This window comes from Cryptomeria japonica, chromosome 4 (genome assembly GCF_030272615.1).
Source record: "Cryptomeria japonica chromosome 4, Sugi_1.0, whole genome shotgun sequence".
NCBI lineage: Eukaryota > Viridiplantae > Streptophyta > Pinopsida > Cupressales > Cupressaceae > Cryptomeria > Cryptomeria japonica.
In genome coordinates this window covers 778,497,096-778,524,866 of record NC_081408.1, presented here as the reverse complement: position 1 = coordinate 778,524,866, position 27,771 = coordinate 778,497,096, and positions in this window count along the sequence as shown.

The window sequence follows — 27,771 nt, the reverse complement described above, 5'->3', positions numbered from 1 at the left end:
TTTCATCATTTTAAGAATTTAATATATAATCCATAACAAATTTATACACATTTTACAAAGTATGTATGTATTTTACTTAAAATCTCCTATTTGGAAACCTTGTATCCCTCATTTCGGTGCACTTAATCATTAACTCAACTTCATGGCTACCTAGTTAGACACACTCTATGTTCAAACATATGTATGATAATGTTGAACATACTTGGATGCCTTTTATCAGATATTTGTTGGGAATGGAACTCTAATGACAATTTTTTACTTAATTAGACTAATATATCTAGTGTTGAAGAGGGAAAAAAGACCACTACACTAAAGCTACTACCACAAAATATGGAAGATCTAATGAGGTATCATGTTACTACATAGTATGTCGACAACTATGGTAACTTAGGAAAAAACAATCATTTGATTAATTCCAAAATAGGGATTTGACTTGAAAGAAAACCCCTAATCCCAACACCTTTCCCTCTCTTTTTTATGCGTATGTTGTAGGTGTGTAGTTGTACTTTCAGATTCAGGCTCCATTTGCAAAGGCGGGAAAACCCTTTTTATTTCGTGGATTTTTTGGAGGACCGTGTACATTCCCACCACGGTCCAGGCAATTTTTCCCCAAATTCGCAAGGTGGCTTCATTTTGACAGATTATTGCCAGATCCAGGTGCATAGCTTCATCCTATGCTTCTATCTCAAGTTATAATTAGATCTTTGTCACTTCTCACTTCATCCTAAGTACACAATTCATTCAATCTCAATCTCAGAAGAGGGGATTAACTTACTATTCTTATATCACTCAGAATTCAATCTCCTTTTCTAGAGGTTGAATCTAGTGTATTTTTCCCCCTCTTCCAATGTAATGAGAAAAATATGTTTGAAGGGGAATCCGAAGTGAAACTTTCATCTCTCCTCAGAGGGAAGAAAATCTTTCCTCTTGATCTCCATCATTCACCTTTTTCCAACATTACACCCCTCATCCCAACCACCCTATGCTACTATCACTCCCGGATCTAGATGGATCTGCCCAAAATCAATACCCCTGCCCTAACCTCTATCAAATCCTCCACCTCTGCCTAATCCAAGAGAAGGAAATCCCCTCGCTGCCCCAATCTCTCCTCTGCTTGCATTCCTCCCAATTCGACCTTCATCTCTCCTTGCCATAAGAAGTGCCCTCCCAACCTTGCCTATCCTGCCAACCTATCAAAAAGGTCCTCCTCAGACTCTGACCTGACCTCCTCTCCATCCTCATCTCCCTCCTTGACCATCTACACCCTCATCCCCCTCATCTCATCCAGCCTCTCGAGCAGCTCTGAGCTCTCGCCTTCATTTCCATCGCCTAACAATAGGATCATCTAATTCTGACTCCTCATCTCTTGAGCTAGGAGGAGGGCCTGCAAAATCAATAATGTGAGAAAAATGGTGTGAAAGAAGGTACTGTGCATAATCTACTATAATCCCCACATCCAAAATATGTGGTCTCAAATCATAAGAAATAATGGGAACAACCAAAAACTCTACATATGCTATATCAAAAGCTAATGAAGGACCCCAATCTCGTCTGTCCTTGTATCACCGTGCATACATAGCAATGCCAGAAGGCATGTGCTAAATGATACCAAACTATCTCAAAATATGACCAAATAACTATCTCTCAATGATATAAGGAGTTCGACCAATCAAATATTTACTCTGCAAAATCAATGGCAAAATGTGAGTGTCCTCCAACCAAGGCTCACAATGAATATAAGACCTCCAAATCACAGTATCCATAGAATCTGATAGCCATCTCCAAAAATCAATCTTACCCAACTTAGGCTGAGTAATAATACCTCTGTATAAATATACAAATGGATGACCATCACCATGAACTCTTTCATGTATTAGCCAAGTAACAACAATGTGCTCCCAACACTAGACATGAAGAAGTGGGCATCTTGACAACAGACTCACTCTTCCATCATACACAACCTAATGTAAATCATGATAAAGATGTGCAAGTATACAAACACCCCATGCATAACGAGTACAATGCTACATCATGCTCTGCAAATCCCTCCCCATCCAACAACAAACTCTCGAGATCTCCTATCAGAACAAATAAATCTGCCAATCAAGCCAGGGAGTATCACTGGGAGAGTATCATAGTGCATAATCATGTCCTCCCATAGAATCTCTCCCCCATCAATTCTCTGGTCACCAAACACTTCTCTACATGCATTAGTCCCACCAAGATCCTAGTAATCTTACTAGATGAGCTCGCCAGTCATAGGGATGTGGAGGATCCTATAGACATCCTCGAGCGTCACACTAAACTCACCAGTGGGTAGGTGAAACATGTTGTGCTCGCTATGCCATGTCTCAGCTAATGCAGTCAACAAACCCCTATTATGTGTAATATCTAGCATGCATAAGAGGTGACGTAATCCACATGCATCAATATGTCTAATCACATCCTAAGTCAACTCTGGAACCAAATGGTGCATAGCTGAGAATTTTTCCTAACACTAGAGAACATCTAATTTCTCCTGTTTAATCAGACAAATTTTCTATCAATCATCTATCCTATTAAATCAACATTCAATCAAATCTTTTCTATCAAGAAAATCAGCCTATCAATCAAATGATCAACACATCACAGTCTTTATCAAAGACTAAATCAGTCTCTTCAAGCTCTTATCAACTCATCAATCAATCAAACAATTAAATCTATCAATCAATCAAATCATTGATCAATAATCATCAATTGTCTATCAATAAGTCAAATTCACATATCAAATGTCTAATTAGATTCATCCCTTTGAACTTCAACATTGACCAAATCACAAAAGTTCAACTTTAAATAGATGTGTAGTCTTCTTAAACATTTTTGCTAACCTATTAGACACAGATGCTAAATCAGATGAATGCACTAAACCAAAAATCATTTGCGCAAAAACAATAGGTAAAAGCATGAAATCTATCAAATGCGCTAACATACAATACAAATGCATGAACACATATAGCATAGGTGCTAACCCTATAAAAGCACTAAAATCTTTGACAAAGGTGTGAACAAAAAAGGTAAAAGCGCTAAATCAATAAAAGTGTTACCCTAATCAATAAATGTGCTAAACTAGCTACTAAATGAGAGAAACAATCATGCGAAAATCAAAAAATTCAAAAACTGCCCTAAATCATTCAAAAAACATGAAAACTTGTATGTAAAACTCAAAACAAAGCTTAGGATAGGTCACTCACCGGTAGGCCGCACTCAACAAGTCTCTGGTATCGGTGGACACGCTCAAATCGATGGCTCTCGTATTGGATCACCATTTTGCCAGCTCAACACTCCAAATTCTTTTTTCTCAAAAAGATGACAAATTGCAAATGAGGATAAAATTGACCTAGGTTAATTTTATTATTACCTTTTTTATTTTTGAAGGGGTAATTAATGTTTCAAGTGGGGCAATTTTATTTATTTTTCAAAAATGAATTTAATTGAGGGGCCTATTTTCAAATCTTTTCAATCAATTATCGTGAGATTAATCGCTCAATAAATTTTTTTCAAGATTTTCACGATCAATCTCTCGAGGGGGCACATAATCAGGATTTTCATCTTCGTCGGGGGCATTATCGAGACTTGATTTAATCTTTGAAACAATGTTGTCTCAACTTCATTTCAAAGAGGGGCAAAATGTATACACATAAAATTGGCTATGAGCAATTAAATAAATATTATATATTTATTTAATAATTACTTTTATTAAATAGTTAATTTGAAATGAATTAATTTATTTAATTCATTTCATATTATTCTATTAAGTAATTTAATTGAAACATTTTATTAATTAATTCATTATATCCCTTTTTCTTCTAAGACAATAATTAAATATCTAATATCTGATTAACTTCTATCTAGTATTCTATAGTCTCATCAATTAAATAATTTCTTAGCTATTTAATCTTCATTTTCCAACTCACCTTCATCTCCACATCACTTCTTCTTTGCCAATTCATCCATCATGTGGCTAAGAAATTAATATTTTAAAATATTAATACATCATTATCTTCAACTTCCACATTATTCTTCAAATAATTTGTACGTACACACATTCCTCAACCTCCCTATATTCTCTCCAACCTTCCTACATCTTTGGAGGGAGTTGAGTCCACTTGTCCCCTAATCCCTAAATCTTCTCCAACTATCCTATATTCTCTCAAGTCATCTCCTTAGTCAAGCTGAGATGAATGACACTTGGCTTCTCCTTCCACCTTTTCCTCCATCTTGTAGGTGTAGGAGGAACATCTTCCACCTTTATCTCTCGCATCTCAACCTCTTGCTCATATCCATCCAAATTAAAAGATTTAATCATGTCTGTTGATCTTTTCCACCTAAGCTTATGCACTCAAAAATCTATAAATAGAGGTCTCCTAAGCCATTTTTGAAACTAATAGCTAATCATATAGTCAATCAAGAGTCTTTATTTTTGCATTTGTGAGTTCATTTATCTAGCATTTTCAGAGTTTTTGAGCAATTTAGCATAAATCATTATCATATCATTAGTTTTGCACATCATATTATCTATCAGTCCATTCCACACTTGCCATCTTGGAAGCTACCAGTGCTTTTCTCAGAGCAAAATCATCTTCAACCAAGAACAATGGGGTTAGGACACAACAAGACATGAATTATGAAGGTATAATCTTTATTTTCTTTTTATTTCATGTTGTTTCATTGGTTGAAGCTTGAGTTATTTTTGCATGATATACTAATGAGTTTTCAGGTAATTTCTTTGAGGTGAAACTCAAGTCAATACACTTATAGCTTTAAGAAATATGTTGTTAAGCATGTCATTAATCAATTCATCAATATGTTAAAAATTATGGTTTTGTTTAAATGAATGTTTCATAATCTATAAATTAATTTTGTGTTGTTATGGTTTAAATATATATCCATAAGATTGAACTAGTGCACAAAATTGAACTTACATTTCAAAAGCAAAGTGGTAAGAATTAATTATTGTAGTAGATTCAACTTAACTCATTGTGTTTGTGTTTAAAGTGAGGTTGTGTATACAAACATAGTTTGTGAATACCATCTTTTGGATTTGATTGTGTGAAAAAAATTTGACCATCAATGTTTCGAATCATACTCCATGATTCATCATCAAGATGGGAGAGAGTTCATGGAGTTCATTTTACAACTCTTTGATCTCTCTTGCATCTCGGTGATGAATCGCAAAGTGTGATTCGAAACGTTGATGGTAAAAAATTCTCACACAATCAAATCTAGAAGCTACTAAAATATATTTGAATGGATTGTGGGGAAATCTTATATCTTTAAGAAATATGTTATTAATCAATTCATCAATATGTGGAAAATTATCTTTTTGTTTAAATGAATATTTCATAATCTAGATATTAATTTTATGTTATTATGGTTTAAATATATATCCATAAGATTGATCTAGTGCACAAAATTGAACTTACATTTCAAAAGCAAAGTGGTAAGAATGAATTATTGTAGTAGATTCATCTTAACTCATTGTGTTTGTGTATCCAAACATAGTTTGTGAATACCATCTTTTGGATTTGATTGTGTGAAAAAACTTTGACTATCAATGTTTCAAATCATACTCCATGATTCATCACCAAGATGCGAGAGAGTTCAACGAGTTCATTTTATAACTCCTTGAACTCTCTTGTATCCCGGTGATGAATCACGAAGTTTGATTCGAAACGTTGATGGTAAAAAATTCTCACACAATCAAATCTAGAAGTTGCTAACAATATTTGAATGGATTGTGGGGAAATATTATATCTTTAATAAATATGTTATTAATCAATTCATCAATATGTTGAAAATTATGGTTTTGTTTAAATGAATGTTTCATAATCTATTAATTAATTTTGTGTTATTATGGTTTAAATATATATATATCTATAAGATTGAATTAGAGCACAAAATTGAATGTACATTTGAAAACCAAAGTGGTAAGAATGAATTATTGTAGTAGATCCATCTCAACTCATTATGTTTGTGTTTAAAGTGAGGTTGTGTATACAAACATATTTTGTGAACTTATCAAGTAAGGATCATGTTCTCTTTAGTCAAGTCATTAATTGAACTAATTAAATGATGATAAACCAAGATCAAAGATAGAGAGAAATAAGATGATAAACATATAGAATAAACAAAATATTTGATATTAAATTAAGGAGCGAAAGTCTCCTTAAATAAGAGATTACAACTATCTTTCCATGACAGATAAGATTGAGAACTCAAGAAAGAAAACTTAACTGTAGAATAAAAGAATGTTTCTGAATACTATCCTAATGACATAATTGATATTATAAACTAAATTTGCCAATATTATTTTAATACATCCCTTATGTTAATCTTAGAGGATCCAGTTAATACTGAGAGGGGGGTGAATCAGTATTAACAAAAACAAAAACTTTCAACACCAAAACAAACTTATCTTAGATCTGAAGACATTCAACACTTAAACCAATTCTTCATAATAGATTTCCTTATCATATCATACAAAATTATGAATCAGATTAGCCATCAATTCAATATCAAATCAACAAACACTATTACCAACTTATTAACTGATCAAAATGTTTCATCAATCATATAATCATCAATACCGGTAACCACTTTAAGATCTTTGATAAACAAACATAAACTATCTTAACTGGTTATTAGAAATAAAACAAGAACATCACAAGAAAATAATTCCACACATGAACACCATGATTTTCATGTGGAAACCAAAATAGGGAAAAAACCACAGTGGGAACTAGTACCCACAAATATTTTGCACTCTTTCGGAATGCACCCTATTAGGAGCCAAGCCCGGTTAGAAACTTACAATGATGCCCTGTTAGGAGCAGACCCTGTTAGGAGTCACCTGGTTAAGGGATTTACCTCAACCTTGTTAGAAGCTTTGATCTGTTAGGATCAGCCTCACAAGAGGATTTAGAACTCAGATATTGAGTCACCCTGTTAGGGGATTTTACAATATGAGGCCTGTTAGGACCTACCCGATTAAGGGATTTTAGCTGTTGTAATTGTTAGAGAACAATAGTGAATGATCTGTGTATAGTACTCAACTATTTGCTTGATTAGAAATTAAGTTCTAAGTCTACATCTCACTGGTAGATCTTGGCACACACATTGGTTCGACTTCACACACTTCTCAAAATCACCGACACTACAAAACATCAACCTTACTGACATAAATAATTTTTACAACTAGGTCGGCATCAATACCCTAAGAATTACTACATATATCATCATAGATCTTTACAACTCATTATAGATCATCATATGGATCATTACAATCAATTAAAAATCAATATCGACCATTGAATGATCATAAATTGTCACAACAATTCGATCTGGTATAAAGTCAAACCCCCAGCACATTCAGCTAAGCACTTTGCACATTCCCAATAAATTCACTCTCGAAAGGCACCAAAACATGTTTCAAACACATCACACAGTTTGTGCAATGTTATCATCAACATGTGAACTTGATGTAGATCACCGCCGAATCAAAAATCATTACCGGTCTTTAAACCCTTCTTAAACCCTGGCAAAAATTCATTAGAAATTCAAAACATGCCTTCCAGTAGACATCATAGGATGCAGTTCTAGTTACATAATTAAATCCATCATAAAAGCTTATGTATCAAACCATAAGTCACCAAACATTGCCAATCACCTGATTCCTTCAAAACTTATCCACTTTACTAGTCAAGGTCCTAATTTGCAGTTCGGTAAACTCTACCAAACTCTCAAACACTTACTCCGGTAGACCAAATGACTTAGCCAACAAGTCAATCACCAAAGACCAACTGTAAACATCATTAAACATCAGTTGACCCTAGTTGCCATCAATGACAACACAAATAACTGAGCATGTCATCTTTCCTCTACCGGTACAGTCATCCATCATCATTTCATCTTCATCAGTTATGCCAAACATTCCAACACCTTAATGGTCAATCTACTAATTACACCAAGTTTGTCCCAAAATTTTATAATTTTATCTCAACTGTAAGAATGTATGTAGTTTGATCCTTAGAGCATACTACATTATCAATGATCCATCTTCTATAAGTTGTCTTATGAAATGAAACCGATGCTCCACATGTTTGTATGCTTATGGAAGATTATATTTTGGCAAGCTTTAGCACCCCTTGATTGTTACAAAATAAAGGTGAAAGCCCTACTTGAGACATTTTCATGCTAGAAATATTCCTTCTAAGTCAAATTGACTCACATGTCTCTTTGACAGTTTCAATATACTCTTCTTCTATCGAGGAAAAAGGTACTACCTACTGCTTCTTATTGGTCCATGTGATTGCACCCATACTAAGACTTTAAAAAATGTCCAAAAGTAGACTTTTATCATCAACAAAACCTACCCAATCTAAATTTGTGAACCCAACCAGCCTAGGATCTTTGCTTATGCTATGCAAAATGCCGAAGTAAAGTGTCTATTTCAAATATCTCAGTACCGACTTCACTGCAACCCAATGTTTTGTCTTGGTGGCTCTCATGAAAGAAGAAATATAACTCACAACATAAATCAAGTCTAGTGATTGCAAAATAGATAAGGTTGTCTATTGGTTGCCTGGAAGCTAACTTCAACTCTTTCTCCATAGGTGTAGATGAGATTTTGTAATCTATCATTCTAAACTTATGTAGAAAACTCCTGGCATATTTAGACTAAGAAATAAAAATATCACTAGCTATCTACCAAATGTCTATACATAGGAAATAATAAAGAAGGCCTAAGTCTGACATATCAAATCCCAACACAAATTCAATTTGATTTACTTAATAAATGTGCCCCACTATCTACAATGATAATATCATCCACCTAAATGACAAGAATTATATCATTACCTGTAGTTTTGTCATATAAATTGGGATCTAAAGGACTTCTTTGAAACCCCTACTCATCCAAATACCTATTAATCTTTATGTACCATAACCTAGGTGCTTGTTGTAGGCCATAAAGAGCCTTCATTGGTCTACATACATGATGCTCCTTTCCCGCAACTCAAAAACCCTAAGGTTGTGTCATGTACACTTCTTCCTCTAAATCTCCATTGAGAAAGACACTCTTCATGTCTATCAATTGATGGACTTTCCAAGCAAATTGTGTTGTCATGGCTAGAACTAGATGGATGGTGCCCATCTTTGTTGTAGTAGAAAAGGTTTTCTAATAGTCTATTCATTCTCTCTATGAGAATCCTTTATCCACCAACCATGCTTTGTATTTGTCAAGTGTACCATTAGACTTGTACTTGACTGTGTACACCCATTTGTAGCCAATAGGTTTCTTCTCTAGTGGAAGATCTAAAAGGACTCAATTCTTATTTTCTAAAAGACTTTGATGTTCAAATTCCAAAACCTTTTCCCATTTAGGTTTATCTTTTGCCTCAGAATAGTCTTGGGATTCATAAACACTCTAAATGTTAGCCATAAGAGAAAAATTTACTATATTTTTCTTGCTTTTTCTTCTGCATGATCGATCCTCAACCAGTTCATTATTCAGAATATCACCAATTAGTTTTTCCCACCACTTAGGTCTTGTTGTAGAAACACTATCCAAATCAGTGTGGTCATCATGATGACTTGGACTATCCTAAACTATATCATTTGGAAGTTGATCTAAGTTTCCCTAAAGAAGATCTATTGGAATTGGTACTTGCCTAGGATATTCGACAAGTTTGAAATTGTTAGAATCCCCTCCTTCAAGTGCAGCTAATGGAAGTTGAACACCCAAATCTTTAGCCTTGAAAGGTTGATCTTTAAGACTCTTTATGTTGGAAGAGAGTCAAAAAGGCCCAACTTCTTCATCAATCATTACATCCCTATTGAATGTTAAGTGATTAGTGTCCACATCAATTAGCCTGTAGGTTTTATGATTGTCATTGTACACTGTAAACATTAACTTTTGACTCTTGGAGTCAAGCTTGGTTCTCTATGTTTCTAGAACATGTATGTAGTAGAACCAAAAAGCTTCATGTGGTTGATTTGCAGTTTCTTCTTAAACCATGCTTCTTCTAGGGTCTTCTCTTTGATTGCCTATGTTGGAGACCTATTAAGAAGGTACAATGTAGTGTAAACTAACTTAGAAAAAATTTCTTTCAAACATTCTTGTTCTCCAACATACATTGAGCCATTTTTGTTATAGTATGCTTCTTCTAGCTACACCATTTAGTTGAAGGTTATAGGGTGTTGTAAATTGGTGTTTAATTTTGTGTTTAGAATAGAAGTTAGTGAGTTCATTGAACATAACTCACCCCCATTATTAGACCTAAGAGTTATGATTGCACATTTTGACTCTTTTCTATCAAGAATTTTGTAAGAATTTGCCTATAGCAACCCAAGATCTAGAGGCCAATGAATAGCACAAAAGCAAGAGAGAAAAAAATAGACAAGAACAAACTATATTCTCATCAAGATGCAAAATTCCCAACTCAGTACAATGTACATGTGATTGCATATATAGGCAAGGCAAAAGTAGAAGAGAGCACACAAGGATGACATGTGGTTCAATGAGATGCAAGGGTAGGTAGAAGTAGGTAGGAGAAAATAATAGATAATTCCACTAAAGGTGAAATTTCTCCTACAACCATATTCCCTAGATATGAAATTCCGTAAGTGTCTCCTATGCAAATTACTATGAATGCATTATTCTAAGTTAACCTAAGTAAAGTATAATTAAGTGAGATATAAATTACACCAACACCCCGCCTTAAGTGCAACTTAGGGGAATGTAGACTCAAGATAACAATTCAAGATGGGTCTCAACTACTAGGCCATGTTAGGTACCCATGTACAAATGCAATGCAATGCAATCTCTAACAAATGGAGAAAGGGTGAAAACCCAGTGGTAAAAAACTTGCCCCCAAAAGAAAGATGAAAATACAAAATAAATATCAAAGAAGAATGAGAAGGACAAAACCCCATGTGAGGAAAAAGTCCCTACATAAGAGAGAAGAAGAGAGACTAAGTAGCCCGCACTCAATGTAGAATGTGCACCAATGGTAGAAGCTTGAAACTAAATGAAGAAGTTTCTCCACTATTGTGAAACAGTGTTCCTCCCCTTAGGAAGTGTAAAGTGGAAAATTGAACCATAGTGATTCCCAACCTAGGAGAGAGAAAATAAATCACTAGGATGATTTTCACTCGAGAGACACTTTACATTCAAAATAGGGGTTGAATCCACTAGATCCAAATCCAAGGGAAACAAAGATGTGAATTCTAAGTGCATTGCAAGTGTTGGAATGTAATTTGCCCTCTTTTGTAAGAAGAAGAGTTGACTTGTTGATGATGTAAAAAAGAGAGATAAAATGGGTGAAATGAGGAGCTACTAGTTTGGGATCGCACTGTAACTTTGGATCTGAGATTTTTAGACTGATACGGACCTGCCCTGCAAATTTGGGGAAAAGTCATCAGGACCATGTTGAAAGTGCACACAATCCTCCAAAAAATTCATGAAATGAAAAGGTTTTTCCGTCTCTGCATATGAAGCCCAAACCTACAATTACAGTTGTGCACCTGCAACCTACACACAAAAAAGAAGGGAAGAAGGGTTGTGGATAGGGGTTTGCCTTAGTCAAACCCTAGTTGAGGAATCAACCTTGAAAGAAATTAATTATAAATGCTTAAATATAAATAATGGAAATGTATACCTTGTAGATCTGCAATTTGTTGATGATGATTGCTTTGCTTCTTGAATGTAATCACAAGCGTTGCATGAAATGACATGTAACATGAAAAAACCCTAACACACACACACATGCTTGCAAATGAATATTGTAATGTTGCTCCAATGGATGAATGAAGAAGACACATGAAGAAGAAGACTCGATGGATGCTTGAAGACTTGAATGCTTGATGAAGACCTTTCACTTGAATTTCACCTATCATGTATTTCATGTATTTACTGTATATGCAAATGAGAGAAGCAACTCCTCTATTATACCTACCTCATAATATTAATTTATCTCACCAAAGGCCGACATCAGGGGGATTTTGAATCCTGAAATACAGATAGGATTGAAGGGACCTATCTTGGGGAGACCCTAAGAGGGGGGGGACAAGGGTGCCAAGCTCCTAACCTAGGGTGCCACACCCCTATCCTTCCCTATCTTGGGGTCTGGATAGGGTCCTGAGGCCATCTTAGGGCTCAAATGAGAGAAATTCAAGGGTGACAGTACAAAAAGGGGTCTCAGTTTGAGAAGATATCGTCACCAAGGTGAGGGCCTCAAATGTGGTTAAAATTGCAAGGATCACAATTTTATGACACTATAGGAAGAAACAAAATCAAAGGTGTATCTATGAAGTCTCCCCAATCTTGAAAAAAATATGTAAGAAGAAAACTCAAGATGTATGGAGTCTTTGAAAGTTTCACAAGTGTCCCCATGTTGATTTTGAAAGTTTCTCCTTCCAAATATAGTGTACTAGTCCACAATGCTAAAAAAGACAATCCAAGATCTAGCAAAGATGAATCTAGAACATGATCCAAAGACTCAAGTGTCTCCTCTAAAGATAAAGAGACCTCCTCCAAATGTTGTACACAAGTATCTACAATCACATTAAACTTGAAAGAATGATCATGTAGAGAATGAACAAGAGGGTCAGAGTGCTCCCTCACAACAACTGAAGAAGGATCATCTTCATCAAAGAGAAGATGAATATCATTAATGGTGTCTCCCAAATCTTTAATGTAGGACTCCATAAACAAAGTTTCAATGTATGTCAAGTAGTAATCCCAAGGAACTATATCTGGAAGACAAGGTATATCCTGTTGCACTAAATCACAAGAAACCAAAACTATAGAAATGCAAGCATCATCAGATGCAATAATAGATGTCATATCAATGGGAGGAGATAAAATGAAAGGATCAAGAACTAGATCACATGTGAGAATACCCAAGTTCAAGTAACCAAAGTTATCTTTGATATCAGAATCTACACAAGAAGTTTGATCATCATCTGAAGAATCAAAGTTATCAATAAGAACAAAGTTTGAAAAGGAGTACAATTGAGATATATGACTGATGTAGCCATGGTCTAGTGGGTCCTCAAAGAGAACAAACTAGATCATGTAGCAAGAGTAACACAACAGAAGCAACAACAAAACATAAATAAAATGCAAAATCAGATATCTACATCATCATATTATCATCATAGAACATCCAATAAGGAAACGGTTACATGCAGGCTAACATGCCAGATTACAATTCATTGAGACCACCAAGAGGCAACCATATTACAATTCCAAAGGCTAGATCATCCTATCCCTCAAACTACCTCCTAAGGATCACATCAACAATATATATACCCTTCGGAACACATCCGGGTCGACCACAAAAGATTACATTTACCAAGACAAGAAAATGAAACGTGCAAATAGGTCAGCCCCAAGAATGAAAGTTAAATCCTCTGTAAAGAACAACCGAGAAGTCTGGATCGAAAGGAAGGTAAACCAAGGACTCAAGATCATTGTGCAAGGCACCAAATGGATCTACAAGCCAAGGAATCGCTCCACATGAGAAGGAATCACCAATATAGGCAATGAGATCAAAACTATTTTGGAACTAGGAAACAGTCACTTTAGAAGGAACAAATCTCTAGAAAAGAATCCAAATGAATTGAGAATCTGGAATAATGCTCGAGGACAAGCCTGGAAACCAAAAATCTAATCCACAATGAAAAAGAACCATCTACCGGAACACACTGAAGGAAAACAAAAAAAATTGCTATTGGAACTAAACAAGAACTAAACTAAAAGGAAATATTTTTGGTTGATGCAATATTGCTCATAGACTGGGGATGCTCCCACATCAGATACCCCAAGTAGAAAGAAATGTTCCATGAGAGGCAGCTCATGAACATCAAAAATAATTAAGGATATAGATCAAATGCTTATTTATGATCCAAACATCTTCTTTGTTTGCAAACCTCTTCCTTACCTCCTCCGGAACCTCAACTGGACTCTCTAACTTCTAATTCTCTTTATTTCTCTTCCCTTGTTATGACCTGCACACTATTTCTGACCAATGCTTTCTTTCTTCTGTAACTCTGACTTATTCCTGCCTCAAGACTTTTTTCAGTTCGCCACCATAACCTTACTGCCATCTAGTTATTTCTGACTTTTAGACTTATCTATCATATGCTTTTACAAATCCATACCTTCCTCCGGTATCACCTCTACAACTAGTTTCTCAGCAGTGCAACTTCTCTCAAGACTCAGGTTCATCACTTCCTTCTATTTCTCCTTCAAGGAAGTCAATGTGAACTTATGCACATCCTTCTCAATAGTGATCAGGTTCCTTTTACAGTCATAGATAGCTCCTCTATCAAACTGCCAAGGTCTCCCCAACAAAACATGACAAGCACTCATAGAGAAAACATCACATAAGACCTCATCCCTAAAAGGCCCAATACTAAAATTCACCAAACACTGCTCTTTTACTTTTAACTTCTGATCATATTGCAACCAAATCACCTGGTAAGGGAAAGGGTGCTTAAGCCTCTTTAATCCAAGCTTCTCTACCATCTCCTCAGACAACAAATTATCAGTACTTCTGCTATCCACAATAACTTTACAACACTTACCACCAGATTTACATACAATCCGAAAAAGATTCTTCCTCTGAGTAGATCTGGTATCTTCACTTCTCTACTCCATGAAGACTCTTCTGAACATAAGGGATTCTCCCTTCTCCGATTCCAACACATTCTCACTGGTAACTCTTGCTTCTTGATCCTTATTTTCCACACAACTTCTTGCCATCCCTTGCTTACACTCAATATATCCATGTGAAGTTTCTCCACACTTGAAACATTTGCCCAAAAATTCTCTATTTCTACTTCCACTTCCTTTTCTCTGTGTCTTCTGATCCAGTTCTCTATTCCACTTAGGTTTTGTTTCCTCTTCAACATTCTGCTTCTCTACACTACCACTCTTCTATCATTTATATCTCTCCTTTCCTCTAGGGTTATTTTGTTGTCTTCTTTTCACTTTCTCTTCAACCTTCAAAGCATATTGGTAAGCCTCTTCAACTATGGAAATCTTCAACATACTCATCTCATCTTGAATGTTAAATGCAAGTCCATTTATATACCTAGCCACCTTCTCTCTACCCATCTCTCTGTGTCTCGATCTGATCATTACCTTGTAGAATTCCTTGGTGTATTATTTCATGTTCATGTTTCTCTAATTTAGGTTCAACAACTTCTTGAATAACTCCAACTCATAGTCTCCTAGAATTAACTTAGCCTTCAATCTCGCTACCATCTGCCTCCACCGAGTGATCTTCATCTCACCATTCTCAACTCTATCTCTTGCAACTCCTTCCACCATAAATCAACATGCCCTTTCAACTTAGTTTGTGCCAACAAGACTCTCTCTGGGTCCTTAATATTCTCAAACTCAAAATAGTCCTCCAACTCTCTGATCCAATCAATCAGATCTTCTAGCTTTAGTGTCCCAGAAAAGTGTGAAACCTCCACTTTATGAACTTTACTTGCTTGCATCATCACTCTCAGAAATCTTTCTTCTCTTTCATTTTACAGTCTTTTAGCTTCCTCAACCTCAAGCTATTCTCCAGCCTCTTCATACTCATCCTCAGACTCTAAATTCCTTTGCAAACTAGCCAATGTATTTTGGATCTCATTCCTCATCTCATTCCTGGAATCCTCCATCATCTGCTCTACCCTCTGGGGGTTCATTCTTCTTGGTGGCATCTCCTCCTCTACTCCGGTGAAATTACCTCAACTCGATGATTTGACTACTAGTTTTGATTGCCTCACACTCGAGGATCTATCGAACACGTGCACAACCTGCCTCCACTCGAAGATCTGCTCACCCAAAAGAATGCCTCAAGGTTTGCAACTAGCTTTGATACAACTTGATGTAGCCATGGTTTGGTGGGTCCTCAATGAGAACAAACCTGATCATGCAATAAGAATAACACAATGAAAGAGACAACAAAATATAAATAAAATGCAAAATCAGATATCTACATCATCATATTATCATCATAGAACATCTGGTAAGCAACCGATTACATGCAGGCTAATATGCCAGATTACAATTCATCTGGACCTCCAAGAGGCAACCAGATTACAATTACAAAGACTAGATGCTCCTATTCCTCTAACTACCTCCTAAGGATCACATCAACAATATATATGCCCTCTTGAACACATCCGGGGTCAGCCACAAAAGATTATATTTACCAAGAGAGGAAAATGAAATGTGCAAATAGGCTGGCCCTAAGAATGAAAGGAAAATCCTCTGGAAAAGAACAACTAAGAAGTGTGGATCAAAAGGAAGGTCAGCCAAGGACTCAAGATCATTGAGCAAGGCACCAAATGGATACGCAAGCCAAGGAATCGCTCCACATGATAAGGAATCACCAATATAGGCAATAAACTTAAAACTATTTTGGAACTAGGAAATAGACACTCCGAAAGGAATAACTCTCTAGAAAAGAATCCAAATAAATTGAGAATCTAGAATAATTCTCAAGGACAAGCCTAGAAATTGAAAATCTGATCCACAATTAAATAGAACCATCTACCAGAACACACTGAAGGAAAACACAAAAAGCTTCTATCGGAACTGAACAAGAAGTAAACTGAAATGAAATATTTTTGGTTGATGCAAGATTGCTCATAGACTGGGGATGCTCATGCATCAATGACCCACCACCCATGTAGCAATAATAGCTCTAGTCTCCAAGTCTCTAATGATAATTAAATCGGGTGTGAACTCCATAGTCTTCCTTGTTGCACCATGAGTGATTTGATAGATGGAAACAAGATTATTTGTCAAATGAGTTACACACATCATTGAAGGTGTCATCCCCAATATCAATAGATCCCTTCCCAATTACATTCATATATGCATGATTGCCCATCAAAATTGGTGGCATGTTGCAAGGCTCAAATGAAGAGAATATAGACTACAAATATGCCATATGATGTGAAGTTCTTGAATCTAGAAGCCATCTCCCTGAATCATGATTTATGGTAGCACAAAAGGCATGTCCTTTTCCTTTTGATTGTGAGGAAATAAAAGGAGATGAATCCTTCTTGTTGTAAGTGGATGGAAAATTGATTTTTTTCTTCTTGATGATGTTTGTCAACTCATCAATTTTCTTAGTGTGGAAATGATGCTCATCATGACTAACTTTCTTGCAATATGAACAAGTTGGCTTCTCCTTAGTTGAGTTTCCCTTCTGAGAATAAGATGAAGAATTTCCTTGTTGTGGAGAGGATGATTTTGCTTTATGTTGATGTGTCTTTGGATTGAAATACTTCTGCTTCTTGTTGGAACCCTTTTCTTGATTCCCTTAATTCCCTTGATTAGCCACCAATGCTTTGGACTTTGGAGAATCAAGAATCCCCATGCTTATCAACTTTGATTTCTCTAGCATCAACATTTATGTGAATGCATCAAATGATAATTTAGATACCTAAATTTGATTAATCTAATTAATTGAATTTAGTTATCCCAAATATTTTTAAATTAAATAATTTCATATTATTTAATTAGTTAGTGTCCCACCTACCAACTCATTAATTTTATTATTTATGTTAAAGTCTCTTTTAATTAATTACTGGACAACAATAAATTATTTAATTAATTATATGAGCCTCTTTCTTTTATTAAATAAATCAAATACATGATTTGATTATTCAATTCATTGTGCATCCTTTTCCTCCAATTATGAAATTAATTAATTAAAATTAATTCTATTTCCCCACATGTCTCCTAACCTAAACCTTCATCTAACCATTTCTTCTAACTTAACCCTTATGTTCTAACCAACCCTATCGTTTCCAACCTCCCCCCTCACATGTGTGTGCACTTTCCTCATATCTTTAATATTTGGAAAATAATATTGTCGCTTGGGTGTTTATCTCCCAAGTCGACATGTATCTTTAGGGACACATGTCATTTCCCTTCTTGACATTTGTCCTCCTCAAGGGCACTTATCATCCTGGATTGAGCCACTTGTCCTCTTTGAGGACAAATGTGGAATCTTCTTCCACATGGCATTTGGAGGATTGTCACTTGTCCCCTTTGAGGGTCCAAGTGTCTAATTTTCAAGTCCCTCTCATCTCCCATATTGGCCTATTTAACCCTCATTTTTCTATGCAAATCATCCACTTTTCATTCAACCATATCATCGTAATGTTGTTTTAATTACTCACATCATATTGTTAATTTAATGGTAGTGCTCGTTAACCATAAGAAAACATTAAATATGTTGCCTTCCCAACCTTAGATGATAAGCTCTTATTGTCAACCTTGAGAACACTACATGTCCTTCATGTTCTTGAATTCATGTCATTGATGCAATCATGACCTTGCATATATATGAATCAATACTTCCTAATAGACCTCAAGTTGGCCATATACTTTTGGCACCAAGGATAGGGTCAGACCTATATATTACAAGTTACATATGAGTCTCCCTTAGTTACAAGTTACTTTTAACTTAATCACAAGTTATAAACAAGTGGTTCGCCTAAATAGGGCCTGCCCCAAATTAGACTCATACAACTGAGATATCCAAATACCAAGGCCAACAAGCCACTTAGCATTTTGTGCACTAGGTCAGCCCTAGAAGGGATTTGACCTAGATACACAACAACACATATCACTCTCATTTGCATCCATTTCCATCTAATTTGCATAATCATTATCATGAAGCGTATCTAGCATCCTTGGAATCATGAAATTGAGCAAACATCAAATCAAAGGATAATCAAATCAAAGGAACAAAATGGAGTATAATAGTAACTAAAATGAAAACTCTAGATTTATCCTTCGATATGATAGTCCTTTGATTTGATGTGTGCTCAATCTGTGATTCCAAGGGTGCTTGAATGCACTCTATGATTAGGAAAATGCAAGATAGATGAAAATGGATGCAAATGAACATGATATGAAGATGCAAAATGAAAGTGATATGAGTAGTTATTTCAGCATTACGATGGTCTGATTGTGAAAAAGTGGATGAAATGCAAAGGAAATAGAGGGGTCAAATAGGCCAAGATGAGGGATGAAGGGGGCCTGGGAATTAGACATGTGTCCTCAAATAAGACAAGTGACAATTCTCAAGATGCCATGTGGAATGGAATTCCACACCGAGGACAAACGGCTCAACCAATGATGACAAGTGTTCTTGAGAAGAACAAATGTCAAGGAGAAGGATGACATGTATCCCCGAGGACACATGTCTATTTTGGAGTTAACCACCCAAATAATAGATCTTTTAATATGAAGAATGTGCACACATGTGAGGGGGGAGGTTGGAAAGGATAGGGTTGGTTAGGAAGGGATAGGATTCATTAGAACCCAAGGGTTAGGAAATGGCTTAGGTTAGAATAAGGGTTTATGTTAGGAGACATGTGGAGAATATAATTAATTTTATTAATCAATTAATTCTATTAGAAAAGGAGGAAAAGGACAAAAGTGAATTAAATAACTCAAATTATGCATTCGATAAATGCAATATAAGAAGGGACAATATTTAATTAAGTAAATGACTTATGGTTGTCAAATAATTAATTAAAAAGGGGACTATAGTGTAATTAATAAAATTAATTAGCTAGGAGGGAACACTTATTAATTAAATAATACATAATTATTTAATTTAGAAGCGTTAGGGATAGCTAAATTCAATTAATTAGATTAATCAAATTTAGGTGTCTACATTTTCCCCCTCTTTGCGGTGGTGCTAGAATAGCATCGATGCAAAGACAATAAGACACCAATGACTCAAAGAATAAGGAGTGAGAAAAATTCTCCATGGCAGATGAATGAATAGCTAGCAATGCCCCCTCAAGAGGGTGCACAAGAAGTGAAGGCTTGAGAGACATCTCAAAAGAAACATTGCCCCAACAGATAGGATGAAAGGCAACATGAAATAGAACCTATGGGCGAAGATGGATGTGAAAGAGGAGTAAATGAAAATACAATGAATGATATGTATGAAATGATCATGGAGCTTGAGCACCCTTGAAAATCAATTAGCATTCAGCGAGCACTCATTTTGATTTAGCATTGTATGTGATGCACCAAGGTACAAGGAACTAAGCTGATTTTCACAGCCAATGCATGGATTGACTTAACAAACAAACACAAAAGGTTAGTATAGCACCACATTGAGTTACAGAGAACCCTACAAGAAATGATGCTAGAAATACCACAAGCAAAAGACATGCCACAATGTAACATGAGATAGTTGAGACATCATGAGGGAACAACATGGGCCACATCAAGAAAGAACACACAAGAAAAATAAAATAAGATCATACCCTAAGTTTCATTACTCATAGTCCACTATGATATAAAGGATCATGGTGATGATGAGGAGACAAAACAATGAAGCTCAAAATGATAAACAAAGATAAAAAAGAATCAAAGCAAACATGAGTGTCTGAAATATCTTTTGCCAAAAGGATAATTGATAGATTGGAGTCGATGATGTTTGACTTGAGGAAGGATGCATCCTACACAAACTAATGATTGGATAAAAGATAAATGATGTGGAATGATAAAAGGAACCTGATGCAATCATGATGATAAAGATGTTCTTGGATGATTGTTGAAGAACTAGCTGGTGGAACATGATCTCGAGGATACAATTGATTAATGCAAATGATGAGACCTAAGGATAGATATGTACAAGTGGACCTAAATGGAGACACACAATTGACACTATGTACAAGAAACTATTTACACAATGTACAAGAGATATGGATGATGGAGGAAGACCCAGGGACAAACACGATGTTGCCCCAATAAAGATGAAAAGTCATGAGAGATTGATGATTGATTGAGTGTTGTTGATGTGAGAATGATATATCCCGAAACAAGACAAGGATTGGGAAGGAAGCATCCCAATGATGATGATTTGATTTGTGATCAAGGCTTGCAACAAGGTTGGGAACAAGACCATGGATGTGATTGGATGAAATGATTAGTGTGTGATGTTGGATAGCTAAAGGAGATGGATAGGATTTGCATGCGATTATGGATTTGCAAGGAGTAGATGGATTGACTGGGCCTAGAGTTAGATACCATGACAAGGGATGTAAGAGGTGATGGAATGATATGAGAGGAGGAATGGAAGGATGGAGGATAGGATGATTTTTTTTTGGAGATGGAAGCATTATAAATGTGGTTGGGAGATAAAAGGATAAGGGACAAAGGGATGGAGGTAGATGAGGATTGGGAGAGGATCAGGTAATGGATGAAGGGATAAAGGAAATAGGAGATAAGGATTGGAGGATGAATATGATAAGATGACTAATAGAAGGATAAGAAGTTGAGGGAAGTGGATGGAAGATAGGGTGATAGGTGTATAGGAAGGAAATGGAGTAAAAGTATGATGGGAAAATGGAGGCCAAGTGGTGTCCAAAGCATGTATACATGGTGACATTTTCTTTTATCAAGATCCAAAGGATGATGGAGAAAGTGAAGTGGATAAGATATTATGGATATGGTAAGGAGATGGAGATGGAGAAGGTGATGGCTAGATGGTTAGATGAACTTGCCCCTAGGTGTGGAGAACAAAAGAAGGGAATTACACATGACACCTATTTGCCAAGTTTTCATCATGGTATGTGTCTAAGGCTCCTGTTTGCCAAGTTTTCACCATTGGATAGATTTTTCTCTTTACGTTTATTTTTCTTTTTCATTTTGTTTTTGTATTTTTCAATTTAATTTTTTTTTTTTTGGAATTTTTCTGATTTTTGGGAGGAAATTTATGGACGAATACGAATGAGGATAAATGGATTTGGAGGATAGGTGATAAAGGAGATGGATGGAGGAATCAAGTAGAAAGTTTCATATCAAGGTAATAAGAGCCCATTTAGAATGATCGCTAGATGTTGGTACAACTTTATTAGGAATGAGTGGACTAGGAAAAGGCTTGGATTATATAGTTTTGATGGGGAATATATGTGGTGTAAGGGATATGGTAGTGGAAAGTGTTTGGATGGAATAAGGGAAAGTGAGTGTGATGGGGGGATATTGTCAGGACCAATATTAGCACATGTTGTGGGGGATGTGGGATGAGTGGAGGATAAATTGAGGGAGTATGTAGATATGATAAAGGAGTTATGGTATGTAGTTTTGGGACATAGGGGCCTAAAATAGGTTAAGGAGATGGAGGAGAGGGATGCTTAGCTTGTAGATTAGCGGCTTTGGATGAAATTGTAGATTTTTCTTTTCGATGCATTGCTTCTTTTTTATTTTTCTGTAGTAGGCATGTTGGTGCTCAAATCAACAGGTTGGAAAATTCTATGAGTATGCCTTGCTCAATGATCAAATCTTCCAATTGATTTGGCCAACTAATAGAGTGAATCTTTTAAGGTTGCTAACTCCCTCACTTTAGGCTCTACATAACCTAGGCAGGTGTACCTACTCACCAACTGATCTTCTTACTTGGTGCTTTTTATAGCAAATTTCACATTATATCTTCTACTTTTGCTCTTATCTCAAAGTGGCATATATCTTTGGGATAAATTATCTTACTATTCTAATTACTTTAACTTCTCCTACTTTTTGATTCTCTTTTCTAACTGATTAACTTTTACTTTAATCCAACTCCTACTGTACTTCCTTCTAATTGTTTCTATTTTGAATCCTACTTATATCTCCTACTAGCATAAGAACGAAATTGGAAATATATGGATACGTGATCTGAATTGAAAATTTGTATGTAACTAGACCAGTGCCTTATTTCTTTTGGGCAATATATTCGTTCACTTGCAAACCCTATGTATAACTCTAAAAGACAATTTTTCAATTCTCGCTTGGATGGATTTGTCAATTACCCAACTCTCAATATTACAATTAGATATCTTCAGTTATAGTTAGTCTGATTAAATTTAACCCTCACAGAAAGACCAATCAGAATAAAATGCAAATAGCCGCCTTTTGTCTTAGATGCACTCTATATTTTTCTAACTTGCAATTATGACAAAAAATCTTTACACGAGGATTTAAGATAACAACCACTTGCTTCAAATGGTTATAACAGAGAATTGATCTGAAGATGAAAGCATCCATAGCACAATTTAAAAAAAAAAAGAACTGGTTCTTGTATTGCTCAAAAATATGTATTACAATAGTGATAATATCTTTACAGTATTATATATTACAAAATCTAATCTCTCTCCTAAAATCTCCAATGTTTTACATATAAATATCCTATATTAGGGTTACGTCCCTTTGATTCAACCGTCATGTCTTTTGGTTTGGCACCTTTATGATAATTTAGTCATTGCTTGAAACTGTCTATAGTTCATGTCATTTCAACATAGGTTATACTGATAAGTAACCACCAATTTGAGTTTGATCTTTGGGTTACCTATGTCGAACATGTCCTGGATGATACTTATTAGGATTGTTTTAACTATCAACATACCAAAAAAGTATATGCCCGACTTCACAAGTTATCCTGATGAAGATCTTCACCTTTGATTCTGCCTTTCACTATAAGTTATTCCGATACAAGTATTCAGTTGAGAGTTCACTATCAGAGTAGCTGTTCCAATGTCACTTCATGTACTCATTTTCAGGATAAGTTGCTCTATTGAAGCATAGATGATCCATTATTCCGATTTAATTAGTTTTATCTATAGGGTATCATTTTCCTTCATCATCATAGGTCTTACCAATATCTTCTCCTCAGTCATAAGTGCATAATTAGGATATTTCCCCTGATATCATTCTGTTTACCCATCATCAAAATAGTTTTAGTGATCGGAATCTTGTTGACATGCTATCCCGACTTCATTTGTTATTTTGATATGCTAGCATAACACTCTTTTTGTATTTTCCTTCATCGAGATGACATATTTAGAAATGTGTGTGTCAAGATAGCTTTCTCTATCCGTATTGCAAAATACCATTTGTCCGCCTTTGATAGCTATTTTGATAGACATACACATGCTTGGTTCAACATAGCTATAGAAAAATAGCGATATCGGGATGGTTATTTCTATCGGAATCACATAAAATCATTATCCCACCTTTAGTAGTTTATTCTAATAGGTGCCTCAAACATCTTGTTCGTTATAACTATACCGATGTAATGCTTATCGGGATAGCTTGTTCTATCAGAATCTCATAGAATTGTTATTTTTCTTTTGTTAGTCATTCCGATGGGTATTCAAGACTTCATGTTTGACATTGCTATTCTAATGTGCATGTTCAACACTGATTATTGTATCGGGTTAGCTATCTTGATATCGGTATTTAACAATGATTTATCATGTCAGAATAGCTATTCTGATATAGAAATGAAATGTTTTATTTGTGAAGGTTATTTTACTGATTTTTCTTGGATCTGTCAAGATATTTTTACATATCATTAGGTCATAATGGAGACAATATGTGGGATTCTATGTTAGGTAAAGAAAACTTTTGTAGCTTCAACATTTCACCATTTTAAACACAAAATCTTGGTGATCATGTCAGGGGTATTGTTATGAAATTTAGGGTTCCAACAAGGCTTTTGTGGCCTTTGAGGTTTAGTGCATTTTTGGATCATATTTTACTTTGTAGGAGCATGTCTTTTTTAGTGGACATGGTGACCTACATATTTTTATAGATATTTAGCTTTATGCATTTGTGATTCGACATCTAAATTGCTTCTAGTAGCATTGGAAGGAGTATGAGAACATGGAGGATGTGGAGGGCATATGGATGGAATGATGGTGGTAGGATGGTAGGTAGGATGAATGGGAGTATGCCTTTGTTGATCTTGATTGGGAATTGAAGGAGTAGGATGTGTATAATGGATGATGGAGACATGGGATTTGTGTATGAGGGGATGAGTAGGGAAAGATGGAGGATGGGGTTGTGGGATATAAGGGCCCAAAAAGGATTTAGCATGTGGGGGATATATGATGGTGGATTTTGGGATATAGGGACCCAAAATGGATTGAAAGGATGGAGGGAGATGGATGGTTGTTTTGGCTTTATATGATAGAAGAGGGGGGACAATGATAAATGATTTAAAGGAATGATGGGAGGATGTGATGGTAGGTTTGGAAGCATACTTGGATTTTGCATTAGTTGTACCATCATTTTTAGATGAAGTTCCTTGAGATATATAACCAGGACCATGAGGCCTTTGATTTTCTTTGACATGGATGGGCTCCAAAGTACCTTTCTCATTTAGGCCTAAGTTTTTACCTTGAAAGTTCATTTTCTTGAGCATTTTATCTAAAATGAGATATTTGTTATTTTGGGAACAAGATACGAATCCATTATTAAATGAAGGAGAATTGGTAGTATATATGAGATGTTCTTCTTCTATGCATGAACTACCATGGATGAATGTAAGTGAACCAAGGGGATAGAGTGATGGTGGTGGGATCGTTTGGATAGGACGTTACGAAGGGTCAAGAAGTGGAGTATATGGGATGGGAGCATCTTGACTTGGAGATGGGTAGGATCTTGATTTGGATCAATAAATATGTCAACATGCTCTGGAACAAGATCTTGGCATGATGGGATTGGTGTGGATGGTGTGACAAGAGGTGAGTGGGTAGACTCTTCAGATGGAATGGATGGATGGATGGGAGGTTCATTGACTTGGGTAGATGGAGTGGATGGGAGGTTTTTTGACTCGGGTAGATGGAGTGGATGGAAGGATGGGAGGTTCATAAACTAAGGGAGATGGAGTGGATGGAATGATGGAAGGTTCTTTGACTAGGGGAGATGGAGTGGATGGAAGGATAGTCCAAGATTCATAAAATGGGGGAGATGGATTGGATAGAAGGATGGGAGTCTTATCAAGTGGGGTAGATGGAGTGGATGGAATGATGGGAGGTTATTTGACTAGGGGAGATGTTGTGGATGAAAGGATAGTCCAAGGTTCATAAATTGGGGGAGATGGAGTGGATGGAAGGATGAGAGTCTCATCAAGTGGGGTAGATGGAGTGGATGGAATGATGGGAGGTTCATTGGATTGAGTTTTAATGATGGTAGGAGTAGGTGATGGGAATTGTTCTTGTGTGGTCTCAATGGATGGGAGTTTTTTGATGGTGTTAGGAGGTGGGAGAGGAATGATAGGTGTGGGAGGTGGAAGGGAAATTATAGAAATAGAGGAGGGAATAGAGGGTGGTGGATTGATATAAGATGAAGTGGAAGATGGTGTATTAAGGTAGGATGAAATGGACGAAGGTGTTTTGGTGTAAGATGGAGTGGAATATGGGGGATCTAGATAGGTTGGAGTGGATGATGATGGATTAAGGTAGGATGGGGCAGATGAAGGTGTTTGGTGTAAAACAAAGTGGAAGATGGTGGATTGAGATAGGATGGAGTGGATGGTGGTAGATTAAGGTAGGATAAAGGTGTTTTGGTGTACAATGGAGTGGAGGGTGGTGGATTGAGGTAGGATGAAGGATAAAGATTAGATGGAGAATTGAGATAGGATGGGGGATTAGGATTGGATGGAGGAATAAGGTAGGATGGGGGATTAGGATTAGATGGAGGATTGAGGTAGGACATGGGATTAGGATTAAATGGAGGATTGAGGTAGGATGGGGGATTAGAATTGGATGGAGGATTGAGGTAGGATGGGGGATTAGGATTAGATGGAGGATCAAGGTAGGATGAGGGATTAGGATTGGATGGAGGATTGAAATAAGATGGGGGATCAGGATTATGGATTGTGGAGTGGATTTGGGGATAATTATGTGGTGGATTTGGATTATGGATGTAAGTGGTAGTGTTATTATGAAAATATGGAGGCTGGGATAGGGTCATGGGAGAAAATAGAGGCATGGATGTTGCATATGAGGGATATGAGGGAGTTGTGGGCGGAAGACATAATGGGTTTACCTTGTCAAAGGTGTGATAAGGATTATGAGTGGATGTTCATGGAGGAATGGTAGGGTAGATAGGATGAACAATTTGATTTTGGTATCTAACACTTGGTGCAAGCTTGTTAAGGATGAGGGAATCAAGGTTTTCAATTTCATATTAGTCTTGATCAACAAGACTCTCATCATCATCAAAATGGGATGAAGTGGAAGAAAATGAAGGATGACCAAACTCATCATAATAAAATTGTGACATGATGATTAGTTGATGATTTGGATGGAGACAAAAGATGAAAATGGATGACAAACTAAATCTCAAAATAGGATGAATGACAATCTCATACTAGGATGCAAACTGACTCTAAGGAAGTTAGAAAGAGGATGAATTTTGATGTTCAATTTTGGATGTTTGATGCTTGGATTGATTGATGTAGGAAGAAGGCAATCATGATGAAAATTATGAGATGATAGATGATGATAGAGAATAGTGATGATGAAAGAATTGAGATGATGATAACAATGTGACTATGCAAGCAATGAGGATACTGAAAAATACAAGTGCAAAACTGAGATGTACGAGAATGACAACTCAAACAGAATCAAACACGACTTGGGAATAAGACAAACCTACCAAACTATGAAGCAAACCCAATTTGGACAAAATTTAGTAGCATAATGACCTACTAGAGAAAAACCATTGGAGGATAGAGTGAACTCGCCAAAGGATGAGGCAAACCCACTAGAACTAAGTGCAAACCCACATAAAGACTAGAGAGCTAAATAACATGAAAGGATAACAAGGAACCTACTAGAAATGGACTCAAGCCCACTAGAGGAAATTAACACATGCAAAATAGACCAAGGGAATGAACCCACTTGAGGACAGAGCATACT